Consider the following 21,707-nt stretch of genomic DNA (forward strand, 5'->3'; position numbering starts at 1 on the left):
GCTCCACCCCACTTTGCAACAACCACTCCGGCCCTGGCGTCCTCGTGGACCTGTGACTTGCTCTGGCCCACGGAACACCCGCAGCCACGACATGAGCAAAGGCTTTTGACGTGTGTGCGTGTGGCTGGGCTCGTCCTCTGTGCCTCTGCCTCACTGGAAAAGACGTGTCCCAGCCAGCCCGATGGCCTCAGGAAGATGGGAATCCAGAGCCACCTCAACACGGTAAGTCTCCTGACCTGGGGACATGGCCTCAGGAAGATGGGAGTCCAGCACTGAGCTGCCTGGGCTGGTGACCCTGCCACACTTCAGGTCTATGAACAAGAACAAACGAGGTTATTTGAGCCACAGGTACCTACCATGTTCTTAAGCAATGTGTGGTGGTGACGCTACCCAGGACAGCCACCCATAAATCTGTGGCCTCTGAGGTCCCTCCTAGTTCCAAATCCCAGAGCCGTGACCCTGTTCTGTGTGAAGCAGATCCTGAGAGCTGTAACCTAGCCAGTGGATCAGTACATTTGATAGATTAATAATTTGAATGTATTCCTGAGTGGAAATGATGGGCAGGTGGGGCATGGCTGGAGGAAATCTAGGGATTATAATGTTATAGGATTGTAATGCCCTTAGGGATTGTATTTTGTCCCTGTCCACCCCCCCCTTCCTGACTGCCACGAGCTGAGTTGTTCTCCTCCACCACACCCTTCTGCCATAATGTTCTGCCTCATCTTGGGTCCAGAGGGATGGGGTTGGCCAACTGATCTTCTGAAACTGTGAGCCCAGATAGACTTTTCCCCCCTAAGTTGTTTTTGTCAGGTATTTTGGTCACACTGGTGACAAGCTGACTATGCAGCCCTCCTCCCACAATTGTGGGGTTTTTGGAGCCGCCCTGTGGAGGTGCAGTTCCGAGGCCTATATTTCTCCCTCTAAAACGTCCCATTCAGTGGCTTCTAGGAATTCAGAGTTGTGCCACCACCACTGTGATCCATCCTGGAACATTTTCATGGCACTAGAAAGAAACCCTGCACCTCTTAGTGGTCACCCCACAATTCCCCATCACCCTCCACCTGAGGGTGCGGATCTGCTCTGTGGCTCTGTGGACTTGCCTGCCTGGACAGGGTCTAGGAATGGAACAGGCCAGTCCTGGGTTGGCTTCTTTCACTTAGCGTGGTGTGCTGATGAGATCATGCCGGATATCAGGACTTCATTCCTTTTCATTGCAAATAGCACCCTGTTGAATGGACAGTTCATCCATCCTCGCTCAGTGCAAGCTCTTCATGGTGATGTGGTGTCATTTCTCTGGGGCAGATACCTCTGTGTGGGATGGCAGGGTCACCTAGGATGCGACGTTTAACTGAGGAACTACCACACTGCTTTCAAAGGGCTGCCCCACTTTCCATTCCCACCAGCCGTGGAAGAGGGCTCCTTGTCCACTTATCTGTCTCTTATCTGTCTCTTTCACTTTTATTCCACTGAGCTAATTATCTACCTTTCCTCTGTCCAACACAATCCTGCTTCTTGCAGATTTGTAGTAAGTTTTGGAATGGGAAAGTGTGGATTTTCCAATTTTATTCTGTTACCCTCCCCTTAGGATTTTTCTGGCTATTCTGGTTCCCTGGGTTTCTGTGAGAATTTTAGTTTCAGCTGGTCAGTTTCTGTAGGGAGGTCAGTGGGATTTCTACAGGGACTGCACAGATCTGTAGATCAATGGGGGAGGGTAGTGCCACCTCAACTCTGTAAGTCTCCTGACCTGGGGACACGGCAAGATTGGTTTTTAATATGATTTCATTTATTTTTGTGTAGATGGAAGTTGCAGTTGGTGGAAAATTCCAAAGGAAGTACAGTGGGCAGCAAGGAAAAGTGAGGACTTGACTGTACTGTGGTGACAGAATGCACACAAGCAAGAAAACTCGTACATGCCCCGGCCTCGGCTGGCCAAGGGTGCACCTATGCATGCTGCTCTGCATGTGGTTTTTCCCAGAACAGCTGCAGAGACGGTGTTGGGCAGCGTGGGGCTCTGCCTGGGTCGCTGGGACGGGTCACTGATGTGCCCTCTCTCTGCCAGCTGGAGCCTGGAGCTCTTACCTGGAGCACTGGGTCTACTGGGTTTTACTTTGCCTGTGCCTGCTGGGAATTCACAACTTCCTGGTTGCCCTGAGCCAAAGGCGGAGCAAGGGGGAGATGACCTTCCTCAGCTGGAGCGCTGCTGACAGGGGTGTCCTCCTGCCACTTCACCTACCAGCACAGCTGCTAAGGCCCTGGCCCTGCGAGCCACTCCACCCTGCCCCCTGCGTGAGCCCTCCCCTTGGGAATGCTGCAGGAACCCCACCCAAGACGGCAACCTGGAACTGTTCTTGGCAGTCTGTAAAGAGCTTGCCGCGTTTGGTGGCTGCACAGCATCCCCTTAATTCTGCCATCCGTCATCTTTTCATGAATAGCCTCCTCCGCCTGCCATCTCCACCATTTCCCGCACGTGTTATGGAGACATACCTAGATGGCAGGGTCAGATGTTGCTACACTACCCTCCTTGGAGACTGCAGTGGTCAGCACTCCCAGCAGCCCGAGAGATGCTGCAGGACTGGGAGCAGCCTGGCCACTTCCCCTGGAGTCCGCTAGAGGGCATGCACGCCATCCTCAAAGGCCCAGATTTTCTGAGTTTGGAGGAATGCCCATGGTTTTCTCATGAGGAGACTGAGGCATGGGGAGGAGAAGGGTCACCTTGCACTCTCCATGCTGGTGACATGAAGCACAGGCCACGACCTCTGCAGTCCAAGCTGGGTCTCTCCTGGCCTTCACCAGCGGTGTCTCACCTGCTGTGCCCTTCATCTGGGCCAAAGGCCCGCCCCGTCCTGGCCCAGGGCCTGCTGAAGGTGGGCAGTACAGGTGAGCGAGAGATTGAAAGAAGGAATGAGTGCACAGAAGAGTGGCCACAGTGCTGTCATCGCTCTGCTGTGATGAAATAAAGCCAAGGTCAAGAGCCAGAGAATCTTCCTGCCACCTGGGGCACCTGCCTGCAGGGTCTGGGGGCTCAGTGGCCCTGGCCTATCCCCTTCTTTCTTCCTGACTTGGCTTGGTATTTTTAATTTGCCATTTAATGTCATTCTGAGTAAAGGGAAATTAAAAAGTTAAATCATTATTTGAATTATAATGACCATCTTCACACTGTGTGATGCCGGTTTTAAATACCAAGCATTCTGTTTGCCTGCCCACTCACCAGAAAGACGGTTTGTGCTACCAGGTTCGCACACGCAGATGTATTTCCATCTTATCAGAACAGTGGCGGCTGCGCACACCCAACCCTGCTGTTTTGGTGGTTTTGGTGTGTCCCCCTGGCACTGTGGGTTCACAGGAATCCTAGGCTCCCGGGGCTTGGAGAATGCTGTATGTGAACTGGTGGGCAGGGAACCAGAGGCCTGTGTACCACAGGGCTCTCCTCCCTTTACATTCCCTACAGTGCCCAGCAGATGTCACTCACAAAACACAAGTTCAAAGGTGAAATTTAAATAGTTCATGGTGGACAGACCAGGTATCACTAAAGATGGGCTCGTCCACAGAGTAGGCCGGTGAGATGGCATTCAGAGCACACCAGGGAACGAAGCCCGCCCAGGTGTGTCCGGGAGGAATAAACATGGCCTGGGTAGAAGGTATGGTGCTGGTGCTGGGGAGATGTCTGGGTGGGAGTCATGGACGCGTAGACCCACTCAAGGCAGAAGTGCTGTTGGGTGAGTGGAGGAAGGCACAGACCTTCCAGAGGAGAAGTGGGGGAGTCTGGATCTGAAGCAGGACCCTTGCCAGCTCTGCCATTGATTGACATATATCAGGGGCTACAGCTCTCACCCACCCACTCATCTGTCCTTCCACCCTCTAACTGTCTGTCTAGCCAGCCATCCGGGTTTCCATCCTTAAACCTGCAGAAATTTCCATTTGTCATTGATTCACCTATCCAGCCCCCCATCCATCCACTTACCTATCCCCCACCTATCCATCCATCCACCCCCATCCATCCATCCCCATCCATCCATCCATCCCCCATCCATCCATCCATCCATCCCCCATCCATCCATCCACCCACCCCCATCCATCCTCCCATCCATCCTCCATCCATCCATTCATCCATCCCCCATCCATCTATCCATCCATCCATCCTCCCATCCATCCCCCCATCCATCCATCCATCCTCCCATCCATCCCCCATCCATCCATTCCCCATCCATCCATCCATCATCCTCCCATCCATCCCCCCATCCATCCATTCCCCATCCATCCATCCATCCATCCATCATCCTCCCGTCCATCCCCACATCCATCCATCCTCCCATCCATCCCCCATTCATCCATCCATCCATCCACCCATCCATCCTCCCATCCATCCATCCACCATCCATCCATCCATCCTCCCATCCATCCATCCCCCATCCATCCATCCATCCATCCATCCTCCCATCCATCCCCCATCCATCCTCCCATCCATCCCCCATCCATCCATCCATCCTCCCATCCATCCTCCCATCCATCCATCCATCCATCCTTCCATCCATCCTCCCATCCATCCTCCCATCCATCCATCCATCCATCCTCCCATCCATCCATCCATCCATCCATCCTCCCATCCATCCTCCATCCATCCCCCCATCCATCCATCCTCCCATCCATCCCCCCATCCATCCATCCTCCCATCCATCCTCCCATCCATCCATCCATCCATCCTCCCTCCCATTCATCCCTCTAACAAATATTTTTTGAAGTCTGTCAGAAGCCAGACACAGTGGTGTGGTGTGGGCATGTGGTAAACATGGCCTCAGATGTTTTACTGCAAAGAAGGAAGAGTGATCCCATTACCAGGCGTCTGGCCAGGGCAGGCACTGGGCAGGAGTTCTACATTTGGATGGGCTCTGACCCTCCAGGATTCTACCTCCCACCTACCCTTTTACTCTAAACTGCTAAGAAGCAACACAGGCACTGAGACTCAGACTCTATGCTTGTTTTGGAGAAGGAAGGCAGGGGCCTGGCTTTGCTCAGCGCCAGCTCAGGTCTGCCAGGAAGGATGGCACAGAGCAGGGCATAGCAGCAGGGAGGGGCCCTGAGGGGGGACTCCGTCAGTGGAAGGCAGGATTCTGAGAGCTGGAGGCACAAGTGCAGGTCCCTGTGCAGAGGGTGGGCTGGGGACAGAGGGTCCTCTGGACAGAGCCAGCCATTGTCAGAGCAATCCCTCTGAGAGCCTGGAGAGACCAGGGACAAGTGTCTGCGGCTGAGCAGAGCTGGGCCTGGATGCGGGGCCCAGGGAAGCAGGCCCGACCTGGCCAGGAGCCTCACTCTGGCTCTCTCCTGTTCCCTCCTCAGTTTCACAAGAAGGAGCTGGTCCTTCTGAGGTTCTGCCACCAGAGGGTCCAAGGAGGTCCCCAGAAAGCAGAAGGGGCCTCAGCCCAGCCCGGGCAGCTGCAGAAAGGAATTTTAGGGTGTGTCCAAAGAGGACACACGTGCACATGACCTAGAGATGCACACGCACATACACAGGTACACACACAGGCACACGACCTACATCTGCACATGTGCACACACACAGGGACCCACATAATGCACACAAGCACTTATGTGCACATACACGTATACCCCCCAGGACACACGTGCACTGTCTTCTCCCGCTGCCACCTGGCTCTTCTGCTCTCTACTCGTCACCATTTGCAGCTCATCACGGACTCCACGTTCAGACCTCCCAGTTCTGCAGCTTGGGTTGGTCCAGTGCACCACACGCACACCCCCAGGACACACGTGCACTGTCTTCTGAGAAACCCAATGATAGGGCAGGTCTCACTCAAGGGCAGAGGGAGCACAGTCCCAGGCAAAGTGCTTCTTTGGGGTCTTGGGCCCTCTTTTAAAGGAAACGTGTAAATAGTGAACATGGGAAGAGAGTGGGGGTGAGCCTGGTGGGCTCCACTCTAATCCTGGAGCAGCTGGCGGGGTCTGGCTCTTCCAGAATCTCCAGGAGGACGTCCCCAGGCAACAGTCTATGTTGGGGATAGACCCACAAGTTTCTAACCAGGCCTTTTCTGGTGGCTTTACTGAGTCCACAGAAAGCCTGCCCTATAGCTCGTGTCGTGCTTGGTCCCTGGTCCCCGAGGTGCCGACTTCTCCAAGCTCAGGCCCTTAGAACACAGGCCTGGGGAAAGCAGGCCTGGAGACAGAGCTCATGGAGCTGCTCAGCCTAAACCAGCTCCTCTCCTTCCCGCTGCCGCCTAGCCTTTCTCCTCTCCACCCACTCGGTGCCAGCTGCTGTGGGTTCTGACCCTGCAGGTGGTAAACAACCGGCAGCAAGGTCCTGCTGCGCCCTGTGAGCAGCAGGGGAGGGAAAAGGGAAGGAAATGAGGCCTTACAGGTCCCACCGTGGCTGTCAGGCCCAACAGCCACAGGGCTGAGCCATCACCCCATTGACCATGGGACCAAGGCTGCAGGAGGCAGAGTGAGCTGCCGGGCTCTGGGTCCCTTGCCCGCCATGCCCACCTCCATGACTGGCCCCCCCACAGACCCCCTCGCTCTGCCCCTTCCTGAATTCGATCCCAGAACGTGATCGCTGTGGAGGAAATGCGAGAAAGGAAGGAAAGCCTGTCACCCTGAGGGAGCCACAGGGCTGCTCTGGGCCCAAAGCCCCTCAGGTCCTGGTGGCTCCGCCAGCTCTGTGACATCAAGGTTTTGAAATAGCCACAACTTCCTCATGTTAACTCCCACAGGCGTTGGGAAACAACCTTCAACAATAAACCAACAGAACAAACCACCTGTGACCCCTGCCACAGCCTGTGGGCCCGGGTGAGCCTCTGCTTCTCCTGGTCCAGGAGTGGCTGAGACTCGGCCTGGTGATCCGGTCCCAGGGCTTTCTCCCACCAGTGCCCTATGGGCACAAGGAGGACTTCCGGATCATGGAAGGATGGACGAGTGCCCTCAGGCACCAGAGCCCAGTGGGCCAGCCCCAACCAGGTGCCAGGGTGCCCAGGGCATACCACTCAGGAGACACCGAGGCCTCCCCAGGCACGAGGCCCCAGGCATAGATGTGGCCACATGGGAGCCTCCACTCTGGAGACCAGAGTGCCAGAATGGGCAGCCAATCTCCTAGACGCACTCGCAGAGACACAGGACACAAGAACAGACGTGTCAAAGGCACACAGCATACACATACAGTCCACACAGAAATGCATACATGTGCACGGACAAAGAAACTAGACAGAAACTTGTACATGCAATTCCACGCACATGTGTACACATGCACACAAAGGCACACTCGTATGCCTGATTCCCACGCACTCAGTCACACACACACGACCTAGAGATGCACACGCACACACACAGGTACACACACAGGCACACAACCTACATCTGCACACGTGCACACACACAGGGACCCACATAATGCACACAAGCACTTATGTGCACACACACGCATACCCCCCAGGACACACGTGCACTGTCTCCTCCCACTGCCACCTGGCTCTTCTGCTCTCTATTCGTCACCATTTGCAGCTCATCACGGACTCCACGTTCAGACCTCCCAGTTCTGCAGCTTGGGTTGGTCCAGTGCTAGCTGTTTGACCCCGGGCAGCTCCAGCGCTTCCCTGTGCCCGTTTTCCCTTCTGAAGAGTGAAGACAATATTACAGCTCTGTTATGGGTGCTGTGACAGTTCAGGGACTTATCATGAACCAAGCACTTGGAGCAGCTGCTGGCAGTGCACCCTCCTGGTTGCTCCTGGTGCCGTGTGCTGCCTGGTGTCCGACTCCCTGCAGGAGGGGTGTGTGGGCAGGCTCTCTCAGCAACTTGCTGCCGTGCCCTATACCTCAAGTAGCACCTGGCACAGCAGGTGCGAACCCACTGTCCCACCGTCAGGGAAGGAAGGGGAGGCACCTGGCAGCTCACAGGGCTTGGGGCTTGAATTTAGAATAGGAGGGGCCCAGGTGACTCCTCCTTCCAAGGCAGCAGAAACCCAAGCTGGCTCAGGCCAGGTGAGTTGGCAGCTGGTCCCAGCCCTGGACCTGATCCTGGGGAATGGTCTAGTGGGTGCTTCTCTTCTGGTGGGCCTGGGGAGGACATAGGCAGCCACTGTGCTGTACTGGTTTGCTCCCGACTCTCCGGGAAGCTGAGTCACGCAACCCTGGCCCTGGCTCACCACTCCCTGGCTTGGGGTGAGGGGCAGACCTCCCAGGGACAGGTGCCCTCTCTGGGGACAAGCCTGAACATTCCAGACTAGCCAGGGACCAGGATGGGAGCCACTAGCATGGCTCACAAGTAAGGGGATGGCAGATGGGCTCAGAGAAGCAGGGCTGAGAGCACAGGTCCTCAGGCTCTTGCTGGGGGGCCGGGCCGGTCTCTGTTTCTTGGCCTGTGAATGGAGGAAGCCCCGCTTCTGCTTCACAGTGGGATTCCAGCTCTGCCGTGCTTTCTGCTCCTGGAGGTGTCAAGGCTGCATGTGGCTACAGAGCTGAACTTGAGGTGGGTCAGAGCCATCTTGTCCCTGTCCCCCTAGGACAGCCTCTTTGTCCTGGGGCTCTGTCTAGGTCTGGACTGGGGCCTCTGACCCTCTGCCTTCTCACCCTGCATTGACTTCTGTCTTTGGGCACTGCTCCGCGCAGGCATAGTCGTGTCCTCTGTGCCCAATGGCGAGGCTCCTGTGGGTCAGCCATGGCGGTGCCACCCTCAGGCCATGAGGACATCTGCTGTCCCCACATCTGTGAGGCTGCCTCAGGGCTGGACAGAGGGCTCCAACCCCCTCTGCACTCAGTCTCCCAAGCTTTTCTGGTTTCTTCATCCCCACCCCATCCTCCAGGGCCTCAGCCTAGGGGGCGCTAGTCAGCTTCCCAGAGAGCCCCAGCCTCCGTCTTCCCTCTGTCCTGGCACAGCCGTGGAGGGGTGGGTGCTGGCATGTCACCGGGCTTCTGAGGCAGCCCAGACTCAGCTCCCTATAATCTGTGAGCCTCTCTGCCCTCTCGTCCCTGAACCAGAAGCGTTGAGCCCTCAGCTGTGGCCAGATGGGGGAGGTTGTGGGCAGCAGGGTGTCGGGGAAACCCACACTTGGCCACTGACAGCAGCAACAGGAAGGACGGGGAAGGAGACAGCGGGGCTGTGTCAAGGGGCCCTGAACACCGTGGCGGACACTGTGGAGTTCCTGTCCATGTGGGGCACCCTGGAGGGTCCTGAGGGGTGTGTGGACATTGGGTAGGGGTGGGGCTTGCCACCACTGAACTTGGGCAGTGGCTGAGCCACGAGGCCCTGGGCCGTAATAACAGCCTGGGGATGTTCCCTGGTCTGCAAAGGGAATAAGGGCCTCCCTGAGCCAGGGTGGCAGGTGACGTTTGGGAAACATGGCAATTCAAGTTGGCTAGGGCAAAGCATTTGATCTGATGCCTGGCTCCCCACGGGACAGCCCCAGCCAAGCAGCCAAATAAATGGCAGCAAGGGACCTTTCAAAGACCTTCCCTGAGATAGAAAGATGCGGGAAGGTGCTCCGAGAGAGGGCGCCTGTGTCTGAGGACGTCGACCCAGATGCCAACAGCAAAAGGCGTGGGATAAATAATCAGACGCTAACAGAGAAAAATATAAACAAGTCCTTAGGGAATTAGGTAAAAAGAGCAAGAGACAAGAGACTGAAAATTATATTGACCCCAGATTTTATGACAGCCAGGCCAGGCATGACGGCCGTGCCTGTAATCCCAGCTACTCCAGGCAGAGGCAGAAGGGCGGCGAGTTCGAGCCCAGCATCATAGTGGGAGTCCATCTCAAAAAAAAAGAAAAAGAAAAACAAAAAGAGAATGGAATGGTGTAGGCTGCAATAGCCAGAAGAAAACGGAGAAGCACATTTAAAATACACAGAAAGAAAATTAGAGCAAAATACCGTCCATCCAGTGAAACTGACTTTTAAGTATAAAAGACATCAATACATGGCTGCCTGGAGGGAGGCAGGAGGTGTTATCCCTGGTCTGAGGGTCCTCAGGGTCTGCCAGAGAATGTCCACCAGCCAGATAGAGGTCACTAAGGAGAGCGTTAAGCATGGAGCCTCCTCTGATGCCGGGCAGGTGTGTGAGGAGCAACAGCCCGTGTGCAGGACACTGAAAGGGGACTCAGCTGTTGCACCAGAGTGTTAAGTCCCCGTGGCTAGCATGATGTGGAGTCCAGCAAATGGATAGCTAGGAGGTGCTGTGGTTTTATTACCTGCACCCTGAGACCAGAGAGGCTGGGAGAGGAGGAGGAGCCTGGATTGGAAGTATCAGTGTGAACTCACGGGGCATGTCATATTTTAGAAATGGATAGTTTGTTAGCTCTGTCCACTGAGAAAACCTTACCAAAAACCAAAAAGACCAATTCATGGCAAAGAGCATCCTGAAGCCTGCACTCGGTTCCTGAAACACAGTCTCCTCCAAGATAAGCCTGGCTCTTTGGAGAAACCGATTCCAGGTCTAGGGCAGGAAACACACCAGAAGAGTTGGGACATACCAGACAGCACACGGGAGACGCCACACACTCCAGGGGCATGCCCAGAGCCTCTGCAACCCACAGGTTGAAAGGATTATCATTGCAATTGCCTGGGACTTTTAACTGTTTAAGTCTATGAACTTCTAGTCACGCTAAAGTGACAAACTGTGGAGAATGAGAGGGAGCTAATTAATTATCCCCAAATCGCTGCAGGGGAAGACCTGAGCTCTTCAACTCCATTTTTCACCAGAACAGCAGAAGGATCTCCTTTTCAAAGGGTCCCAAAGAGTAATCTGCAAAGAAACATTACACCAGGATTCATCATCTTGCAAGTTGGATGGATGAGTGGCCTGGGCAATAGGCATCAGCAGCCGCTGGCCTCTGCAGAAGTGGCCCAGCAGACATTGCCTGTGGCCCAGTGTGAGCACACAAGGCCACCTTGTGTGAGCCTGGCTGAGTTCCTGGCCAGCTGCTAATCGGTGGGGAATGCAGAGGACAGAGGCACATGTGGCACTGCACCATGAGTGTGCAGCCCGCAGGGACCGTCGGCAGGAAAGAGGGGGTGGACAGGCCTGTAGGTTGGACGAAACTCAGAGGACATATTCAAATTGTTTTCAAAAAATGAGACTAAGCCACATTATCTAGAGAATGATTGGATCAAACTCCAATACAAAATCTACAGTGGGGCTATTCTGCAAGTCAGGATAGCTAGATTAGAAGTTCACTTTACGATAATTCACTAAGCCGTACATATGTTTTATATGCAATACAAAGATAAACAACTAGAAGCACAATTTGTAAGGCGGTAGATGCTGTTCCCCTTTGGAGAGAGAGTTTTTACTATAACTACAATGAAGGACATCAGAAGACCAAGTTGGAGCCCCTGGAGTGACTGGTGACGAATAGTGGACCAGGGTAGCTTCCTGGAGGAGGAGGAGCTGAAGCAAGGCTTTGCAGGGTGGGATCCGTGTGGACCAGTGTTTCTCAACTTTGACCCTTGGTATTTGGGGCTGGCTGCTTCACGCGGGAAATGGTCCTGTGCGCTGCAGGTTGTTGGGCAGCATCCCTGCCTGGATCCACAAGATGCAGTGGCACCCCCTTCCCAAGGCTGTGACCATGGAAATTGCCAATGTCCCTGGGGACAAGAGAAAGTATAAGCAGGTAAGTGGGGGAAATGCCTGACCCCTCAGAGGTCCTCCTGTAGATGCCCCTCTACTTTCTGTAGGTTTCAGCCTCAGGTCCCCTTAGGAGTCCACCTCCTGCCCAGCATCGCCCCTGTCTGGGGGCCATCCTCTCCAGAGGCCCCATGTCCTGGTCACAGACCATGGGTGTCTGAGCACGTGAACCCCCACTGCCCAGACCAAGGAGGAACCGGGCCAGGGAGAGAATGCCCTGCCCACAGTCAGGGCAGACCCCTGGCCCAGGCTGCCACAGGCCCCCGGCTGCCTTCGGCAGCAGCGGCTGCAGGGTCCCCTCCGGTGGGCCTTAGAGTGCCGACTTGGGCCCCTCGTGTCACTGATGGGAAAACTGAGGCCCAGAGGAGTCCAGCTTAGTTACAGAGCCAGACTGGAAGTCAGATGTCCAGACTCTCAAGGGAGGTGGGCCTCTCACTTGGGCTGGTCATTATGAAGTACCACTGTGTCCTACAGATGTTTCTTCTTTTGCCCTTTCTGAGCCACTCTGTACTGTCTAAACCCCCTCACTGGATTATTCCTTTATTTATTTATTTTAGTTTTTAGCTGGACACAATATCTTCCTTTTATTTTTATGCGGTGCTGATGATCGAATCCAGAGCCTCATGCATGCTAGGCGAGTGCTCTACCACTGAGCCCCAGTCCTGGATTCTTTTATATATATATATATATATATTCATATATATATATTCATTCATTTATTTATATATATCTGTGGTGCTGAGGATGGAACCCAGGGCCTCCCATGTGCTAGACGAGCGCTCTACCGCTGAGCCACAACCCCAGCCCCTAATATATATATTTTAAATTGTAGATGGACACAATACCTTTATTTTTACTTATTGCTAGGTGGCTCTGAGGATCGAACCCAGGGCCTCACTCACGCGAGGCAGGCACTCTGCCACGGAGCCATAACCCAGGCCGGGACAGGGAGTCAACCAGAAAGTGGCATGAAGTGTATATGTGGCACCAAAGAACGGAGGAGCCTGCTACCATTACTGTGCCTTGCTCCTGTCACTCTGCAAAAGGGACGTGAGGAGGACCCCTGTGGTGTCCCTGGGCCTCTGTGTTCCTCTGAGGTCCCAGGGGCTCTGTGGCAGGAGGCGCAGGGGAGGTCGAGCTCCAGATTTTGTGTGAAACAGAGTTCTGTTGTTTAAAGAGCGGGAGCCAAGCTGGAACTGGGGCCCTTGGAGGACTCTCACCGGTGCCCATCTCCTCTGTGGGTGAACGTATGTGCAGGGTGAGCCCGTGAGCCACTCCAGCAAACTAATGAGCCCCAGGAGGAGCGGGGGACCTGGGGTGTAAGCTTGCATGTAGGGCCCCAAATCCTGCCCCAATCCTGGCATGTAGGGCCCCAAATCCTGCCCCAATCCTGCTTCTTCAACTGCACCCGGGGCAGACATGCTGGCTGATGGGGTGGGGCAGCGAAGGAGCTGTCCCCAAAGTCAGCCAGGCTGCTGTAAAGGGAAGAGTGCTCTGGGAAGAGCCTGTCCTCCTGGGAGGCTGGCCAGGGGCTGCCCTGTGCTGCTCTGGAGCCAGCCTGGGCCAGTGAGACTCCCAGGGGATGGGCGGTCACTGACCTGCAGGTTCTGTACAAAGCAAGGAAGTGACATCCCCAGAGGGGGGTAAGTCGGAGGACGCTTCCTCTTTCACTTCCACAGCCGGCTGCCTGGTCCAGAAGTTTCTCAAAGCTGCCGAAAGCTGTCCCACCAGCCTGAATGGGGGCTCAGCTAGCTCCTCTGGGGTTGCCCCTCTTGTGGGGAGGAAAGGGTTAAAAACAAGCAAACCAGGAGCTGGAATCCCAGCCTTGCTGACCCCGCCTTGCTGACATGGATTAGGGAACCCAGTCGCAGAGGGCTGAAATGAGTCCTGAGCAGATGACCCCACACTGGGAACACAGGGTCCTCACACCAGGGCTCTGGTGACCCATAAGCTTCTCTAACACCACAGTTTTCTCCTTGTCCTCTCGCAGACCCTGACACTTCTGCAAACAGTCACTCCCCTGGGGCCACTCTCAGGGCAGGAAGGTACAGCATCGCCTGGCTTGGCTGCCCCTGGTCCCTGACAGCCTCCACCCTGAGCAGATGTGCACTCCAGCGTCAGGTGGTGTCCTCCCACTTGTCACCTGCCTCTGGCACACCGTGTTTGTGAGCTCCTGCCAAGGAACTCTTCTTCTCTCCAGCAGGCACCTGTCATCTACCTAGAGTGGCACCAGATGCCAGGCCTCCCTTCAGATGCCAGCTTCAGCAGTGGGGAGGAGGCTGTCTCTGCTTTGCCCACCCCGCAGTACACGCCAGGTGTCCCTGCTCCTCCTGGGGCTCATTAGTTTGCTGGAGTGGCTCACGGGCTCACCCTGCACCCATGTTCACCCAATTGTTATAAGGGAGGCCACAGAGGCAGATGGGCACAGGTGAAGAGATGCAGGGGGCGCGAAGCGTGGGAGGGGGCTCGGTCCCCCCTGCATGCCCCCCAGGTACCTCCGTGTGGTCAGCTCCCTCCTGCACCCTGATTTCTGGGTTCCATGGAGGCTCCATTAGGTGGGTGGGGTTGATAAAGTCATTAGTCACTGGTCATCCACTCAACCTTCAGCCCCTCTCTCTGCTTGGGGGAGGTCACCTGGGGTGGGGATCACCTAAAGCTATGGACCAAGTGGGGAACCTGGCAGAGTCCAGAGCAACAAAGGCACTCAAGCCAGAGCTTGGCAAACAGTGGGGACGAGGCTCTGGCTGCAGAACACTGACCCTTTATGCTGCTGCCCTCTGCAGAGCCCCTGGCTGCCTCTGGACCAGGAGTACGGGGGCTTGGCCTTGGCTCCAGACACAGCAGAACACCTCCGAGCTTCAGGTCATGGAGTAGGAGTGATGCTTGTCCCGAGGCGGCTTCCTCAAGGGAAAGCCCCCAGGGCCTGTCTGTCCAGATTCTCCTCGGCCTCTCTGTGCTGGGGCCCTTCCTTCCTGGTACAGGGCAAGACCCTTCTGGAATGAGGGCAAGACTGATCTACTTGCAAGTCCACAGGACGTCTTCACGGCCAGCTCCTATGGGAAAGCGAGGGTTGAGTGATGTTTCTAGGTTTCATGGCTGGCTTTGGGAGGGGGACACGGGTATCCGTGAACCCTCTGGGGAGAGCAATTCTGGTTTCCAGGGGCTGACTTGGGGGTGGCAGGAGAATGAAGAGCAGGAAGAGGTCAGAAAGGCCCTGCCAGTGACCTTCAGCTCAAAGTCCTCAGCCCCAAAGTGCTCGAGTTTGGGTGGCATTTTCTGAGTCTCAACAATAGCGAAAGTACACAGGTGATTCTTATACACAGATGAAACTTTTTGGTTTCTGTGCTGGGAACGGACCCAAGGCCTGGCTCATGCTGGTGAGCACTGTCCCCGAACCCGGGAGTCTGTATGGGAGCCTCCTCATTGCCGTGTTAATGAAGGGACTTGTGAGCCCTGCAGGTTCGAGCCAGGCACACCTTCGTGTGAACCACTGTTTCTCTGGGTGGGTGCTCTCAAGTGTGGGTGAGCCCGAAGGTTCACAGAAGAACTCAGGTGCACTCAGCGCAGGTGCTCCGCGTGATGACGTTGAAAACCAGAGAAGGCAGTGCTTTCAGGAAAGCCCATCTTGGCACCGTCACTGCTGGTGTGGAGAAGTGACAATGACAGCCTTTCTGACCAGCATGGAGGCCAGCATGGTGGTGCACACCCATAATCCCAGCTATGCAAGAGGCTGAGGCAGGAAGATCACCAGCTGGGGGCCAGCCTGGGCGACTTAAAGGGATCCTGTTTCAAAATAAAAAGTTAAAAGGGCTGAGGGTGCAGCTCAGCATAGAGCATCCCAGGCTTCAGCTCCCTGTACCCCAAATAGAGCACTTGATCTCTGCAAGGAAAGTTTATCTCACATAAACAAACTTCAGCCTAGAGGAAGACTTTAAGGGAAAGAGCAGAATCACAGATCGACTGTGATTTACATTTCCTTGAGAAGGTTTTAATAACAATAGGTTCAAAATGATTGTAAGGAAAACCCCTTAGTAAATACAAAACCCTAGAAGTCCTCTCTGGAAATCCCCCCCCCCCCCAATGCCCGGGCTCAGTTTCCCTCTGCAGCACCGGGGAGGACCACCTGCTTGACTTAGGGAAAGCGGGGGCGTGTGAAGATGCCCCAGCCAGGATGGAGCCCAGAGTGGAGGGGCCCAAGCCCTGTGTTCTCTGCCAGGGTCTCCAAGGAGGAAAGACCGATACTTACCAGTACGGGTAGGCGGGTGGGAGCAGCTCCCAAGACCTGCCTGCGAGTCCTGCATCCTCCTTGACTTTGGAGTGGGCCCCCTGGAAGGTCTCAGAAGACAAGAACCTGACTGACTTGTCTCCACACCCTTGACACATAGTAGGTGCTCAAATAATGTTAAATGAAATGCATTGGTGAATTTTTCTCACAGACTCCCTTTAAAAAGACTCATTAAAAATGGACAAGTGCATCCAAAAGAAATATAAATTGGGCCACAAGTATGATTTTAGAACTCTCATTAAGACAAAAAGAAATGAGTAAAATTAGTTTTAATAACACATTTTACTTAACTCTGTATATCAAAATACTCTCATGTCAATAAGCAATCAATGGACCAGTTAGTCATGAGGTCTGTGTGTGATTGTGAGCCAGAGGGCGCCAGGGGCTGTTATACCAGGGATTGGGGGATAAGCTGCTCCTGGGAAAATGGGGAGCCCCGCCCTTGGAGATGGGGGGAAGAGGAGGCTCTGGGAGGGTGGGGCCAAGCCGGTGAAGCACCTGAACAGGTGCTCACGGACTGGACCAACTGACCTGAGCACCAGCCTTGTGGTACAGAGGAGCACCCAGGCTGTGGGAGCTGCGGTGGATGGTGCCTCATACCCCTCACCTGTACTCCACGTGTGGCTGAGGCCCTCAACTGCACCCACCGGTGCCCTGGGCCCCTGTCCCGATCCCTGTCACTTAGGCTTCACTGCTCATCCCTGTGTTCCAGAGCTTGGCACAGCTGCTGAATGAATGACCAGTCCCATGGGATTCGTGCGAAAATAACGATGGCGAGACCTCTCGTCCACCCCGCCACCCATCCACCCCGCCACCCAGCCACCCACTCATCCACCCCGCCACCCAGCCACTCATCTACCCACTCATCCACTCAGCCACCCACTCTCCACCCAACCAGCCACCCACTCATCTACCCACTCATCCACTCAGCCACCCACTCTCCACCCAGCCACCCAGCCACCCACTCATCCACCCAGCCACCCACCCACTCATCTACCCACTCATCCACTCAGCCACCCACTCTCCACCCAGCCAGCCACCCACCCACTCATCCACCCACCCACTCATCTACCCACTCATCCACTCAGCCACCCACTCTCCACCCAGCCAGCCACTGAAATGATGCCCTTGAGCACAGACTACGAGCTCCCGGGACAGCAGCGGCACACAGAGTGAGGAGCGCAGACTCAGCTGTCCACATCTGTGTTCCTACAGCTCTCGGTGAGGAGATGGCCTCCCCCTCCTGGTAGCTGCCCGTGCGGTCACTTCCCCTTCACAGCGCAGCCCTCACTCCTGGCTGCCTCTCCCCCGGCTGCACATTGGTCTTCACCTGTCATTCTTAATGCATGCGTCTCCATATGTCCTCCCTCTTCCTCACAGAGTCACTTAGGGCCCAGCCTTGTCCAGGTGACCTCAATCTGCAGAGACCTGAGTCCTCACAAACCAGGTCACACTCTGAACTTTAGAGGCACTGTCCGCCACACTGCAGGCTTCAAGGGTCCTCTGGCCTCCCCAGCACCTTCCCAAGTAGCTTCACGGGCATCCCCCACCCCTATAGTTCTTGCCTGGTTAATCCTGTCTTGGTGTTGCCTTCCCTGGGGACCTGGGCTCACAACCTGGGAGGTGGGGGCTGCTCCAGGGGTGGGGACAGGAAGACCAGGTGGGTGGTCAGTAGCCAGCAGCTATCCCTGAAGGATGCAACTGGCTGGCTGTATTCACCAATGAACAGAAAGCGGCCAGGTTGACCCAGGTGTCTGGTTCTGTCATCTGAGTGGGGAGCTGTGGTCACTGATGGGGGGCCTTGGAGGGGAGCAGGCCTGGAGGAGGAGGATGGACCCGGGCCTAGGATGCTGAACCCCAAGAGTGTGTGAGGTCCACGCAGTGTCCTGAGGCTCAGGAATCATTGTGGGAGGCTGGCCTGGCCCCTCACCGGTGGTGCCCTGACCAGGGTAGTGCAGAGATGTGACTCCCTCACCTGGTGCTGGAGGCTGGGGGAGCCTGTTGAGCAAAGGGGATATGGGCAGCAAGGAGCAGGAAGAGGTGAGGGCCATGGGGAATGGCCAGCGGCAGAGGCCAAGGTGGCAGGGCTTGGAGGGGATGCTCCTGTGACCCTGTATCCTGGGAAGAGTTGCCACAGTGAGAGAAGGCAGGAAGGGGAGGGCGTGAGGCCCCCCAAGTTGTGGCACCGACAAGGGAGAAGGATCTAGGCCTGGAGCTGGCTCCGGAGGGCACGGGCACCCAGGCTTCTCTGCGTCTGACTCCCCAGAGCAGGAGGGAAAGAGCTCCTGAAACAGAAACCGTCTGACCACCGTCCCCACCCCGCCCAAGGCAGGTGAGCACTGAGATCCACGCCTCGGTTAGCTTTAAACAAACCCACCCCTTGCCAGCTCTCTCCACCAGGCCTTTCCAAATCATTTGATGTAATTCATCTGAAGCTGATGTCACCCTCCACCCCTGCGGAAGGTCCCTTCCCAGTCCCCGCTCCTGGGCCTACCCTCCTCCCCCCTCGGCGGAAGAGTTCCTAGATGCTGGGGAAGTGGGCGAGGCTCGTGCTTTTCCCCGTGGCTCTGTGAAGACTGCGTGTGGTTCTTGGAAGGGCTCCAGGTGCCGAAGAAGGACATCCTAGCTCCTCCACCCTGGGGTCAGCCTGGCTCTGGCCTTGTACAGGAAGAGGGACAGAGCTCAGGTGACACTCGGGTGGGGAAGGGGTTTGTGCCTGGGTGCGGCCTCCCCAGGCTGGCCTCACAGCCTCACCCTCCCACCCCTGCAGAAGGTCCCCGGTGGGGTGGCCGTGGGACCACCTTCCTGGGCTGTTGGGAAAGTGAGCCTTGCCAGCTGGCCCGGGGCCCCTCTAGGGCAGGGGCTACGAGTCCTGAGGATAACCCCTTTCTTGGGAATGTGTTTTTCAGGGAGGGTGGCTTTTCCAGTCTAGCTTTGTGAGTGTCCCTCTGTGTTCCAGGGACGCCCTCCCCATCTCTGCTCCTCTTGCGAGGTGCGGCATTCAGCTGGGGCCCTGCCCTGACGCATGCAGAGATGGGGGCTCCCCGGCACCACCACCAGCTTGTGCCTGAGTGGGGATGCAGGACACAAAGGGAGCCTGCGAGGAGCTCTGAGGGCCAACAGGGGGAGGCTGTGGACTGTCCCTGACCAAGCACACAGCCTGAGCTTGGCCCCATGTCCCTGCAAGCCCTTCCAGTGTCATGATCTCCGCCTGGGAGGCTTGTTACCGCCCTAGGCCCACACAGAGTGGGCCCGGGCCGTGGGAGCCGGGCAGGAAGGCTCTGGCCACACTGGAGGAGCTCTGCCTTGGCGGTAGCCACCTGGACAGCACAGTGTGCACATCTCTGCCCCAGTGCTCACGGCTGTGCGCTCCTGGCCGCGTCTTCACGTAGATAGGAGTGAAGCACCGAGACCAACTAAGAGGGCACTCAGCGTCACTGTCCTCATTACTGTAGTCACCCCTTACACTGCCACCCTCGCTGGCCTTGGCCAGAGGTGCCTGGTCTCAGCTGCTGCAGCACTGGGGCAGTGCCCTGGTCCACCCTCCTCTTTGTGACAGCGTCTCACGGCTTGTGTGGCCGTCTCCCCATCTTACAGCTGGGGAGGGCAGAGACCCTTGTGGCCAGGTCTTTCTGCTTCCAATGGCAGTGCCCTGTCCACTGGGCACCTCATGAGGCATGCCCACAAGAGAGGGGGTAGGCTGGGGCCATGAGCGGGAACCAAGGAAGGGTCACATCCATTATTGGGTTGGAAGTCTGAGGGCCTGGGCCTGTCCACCAGCTGGCCATGGTCAGAGGCAACATGGTGAGGTCCTGAGAGGTAGGAAGGGACTCCTCCCCCACCAGTGGAAGAGTGGGAGGCAGGTGAGAGAAACTTGTGGATGAGACGGAGTTGGGGTCAACGGAAGGCCAGGGAGGGTTCTCTGTGGAGGAGGGCAGAGCATCCAGGGCACTGGGGACACCCGGAATAACCCGAGAGGTCTGAGTTTCCCTCTGCGTCCCTGAGAGCAGGGTGGCCACTGACCTTTCCGGCTCGTTTACTGTTGGTTGTCTATTTTTATTTTTCTTGATTCCCAGTCCGGATGAGCTAAGACAGTTCTTGCCTGTCTCCTTCCTCCCCACGAGCATATCGCCCAGCAGACCACAGCTTCCTGTCTGTCTTCACACAGAGGAGAATGTTGAACATGGGTGTTGCTGCCCGGTGGCTGTGCTGGTGGCCGTGCCAGTCCTGACCCCAGGGCCCAGTGTCTGCCCAGGCCACCACAGGCCACAGCTGGATGCAGCCAGGACAACCCACTTCCTAGATTCTCTTGAGGCAAGACCCTGTTGGGGTCAATGCTTTTCAGCGCAGGCTTTCGGGGGCAGGGAGACAGGGCGTGGGGCTCTCCTGAGTCGTGGGGCCATTTGGTTGTGACAACCACAGAGATGGTGTCACAGCTTCATCCTGGTGGCCCTCCTTCCTTAGCCATTCTTTTCACCCAGTCCCTTTACCCGGGAGTCAGGGCATGGGAGAGCCGCTCAGCGGGGGAAGCCACATTCTTTTCAATACAATAGTGTTCCAGAAATAGACCCAACCCCTGGCTGGACTCTTTTCTGATAAAACACTGCATATTTACAAAGAACATGTCTAAGTTAGAATACACGCCCATGCCCCACCCGCTGGAGGCGGACCGGCTCCGCGATGGCTCCTGTGTCACCCTGGCTGGGGCAGCTGACCCAGTGCTTCTCATCTGAGAGTTCTTCATACTTTTCTCATTAAGTGGGCCTTGTCCACTCTTGGCCTTGGCTAAGGGGTATTGCAGCGCTTTCCTGAGGCTGCACTTTCACTTGGGATAAGTCACTGGATCCCGTGACTGGCACTCAGTGCCCAGGTGGAGCACAGTTGATTGACAGGAGTCCCACCCTGTTCTCCTGTCCATCATGCATCTGTGGTGCGCCTGTTCCTGTGCAGGGCCAGGCACTGATGTGATGTCCACAGGGCTCGAGCTGTGGCTTGGATCACCAGCTTGTGGGCATTGTGCTGTGGACACCTCAGTGCGGACTCTGACTCCCACTGTGTGCCAGGGCCACCGGTACCTGAGGCTGGCACAGAGTGTCACTGAAGGACTGCTGGGGAGCAGAGTGGAGGGCCTTTCTTACGCAGGAGAGAAGGGATGTGACTTCTGCTTTATACATGACACAGAGAGCACCCATGGCTGCCAAGCCTGGCTGCTCCGCACAGTCCCCTGGGCGTCTCTAGGCCACAGCTGCCAGGCCCAGCCCAGCCCATGGCCCTCAGCAGTCTGAGGCAGGGCCTGGCCTAGAGATTTGCGGAGAGCTACCATTTGCCGCCTTCCAAGCCACTTCCTGTGGGGTTCTGAGCCTGGGGCCCACGCTGCCTCCCATGAGCCAGGGCAGCGTGTGCTAACTACACGGGTAGCTGTTGGGGCAGGCGGGCAGTTCGGCCAGGCCAGGGCGTCTACAAGGCAGCTCCTCTGGGGTCAGCCATGCTGGATAGGACTCCTGAATCATTTTAGGGTCATCATCTCATCAACATTGCCTTGGATGGCAACTGGCTTGTCCCCAGATGCTCCGCTGTAGTTGCTCTGCTCTCCACAGCTCTCCCCTCCTCCCCACCACGGAGAAGGAAGAAAGGGTGTGGCTGCGCATCCCAGAGGGTGCTACCCCCTGCCACACAGGCAGGTGTGCAGCTCACACACGTGCACACGCGCAGCCTGCCAGGGGTCCCCATTTAGACGTCCACAGCCCCGTCCAGGCCAACCGCCCTCCCCTGATCCTCTGCACCTGCCTTACCCACTCAGCAC

The sequence above is a fragment of the Spermophilus citellus genome, assembly GCF_964194105.1.
Source record: "Spermophilus citellus genome assembly, chromosome: 14".
In the NCBI taxonomy this organism is placed as follows: Eukaryota; Metazoa; Chordata; class Mammalia; order Rodentia; family Sciuridae; genus Spermophilus; species Spermophilus citellus.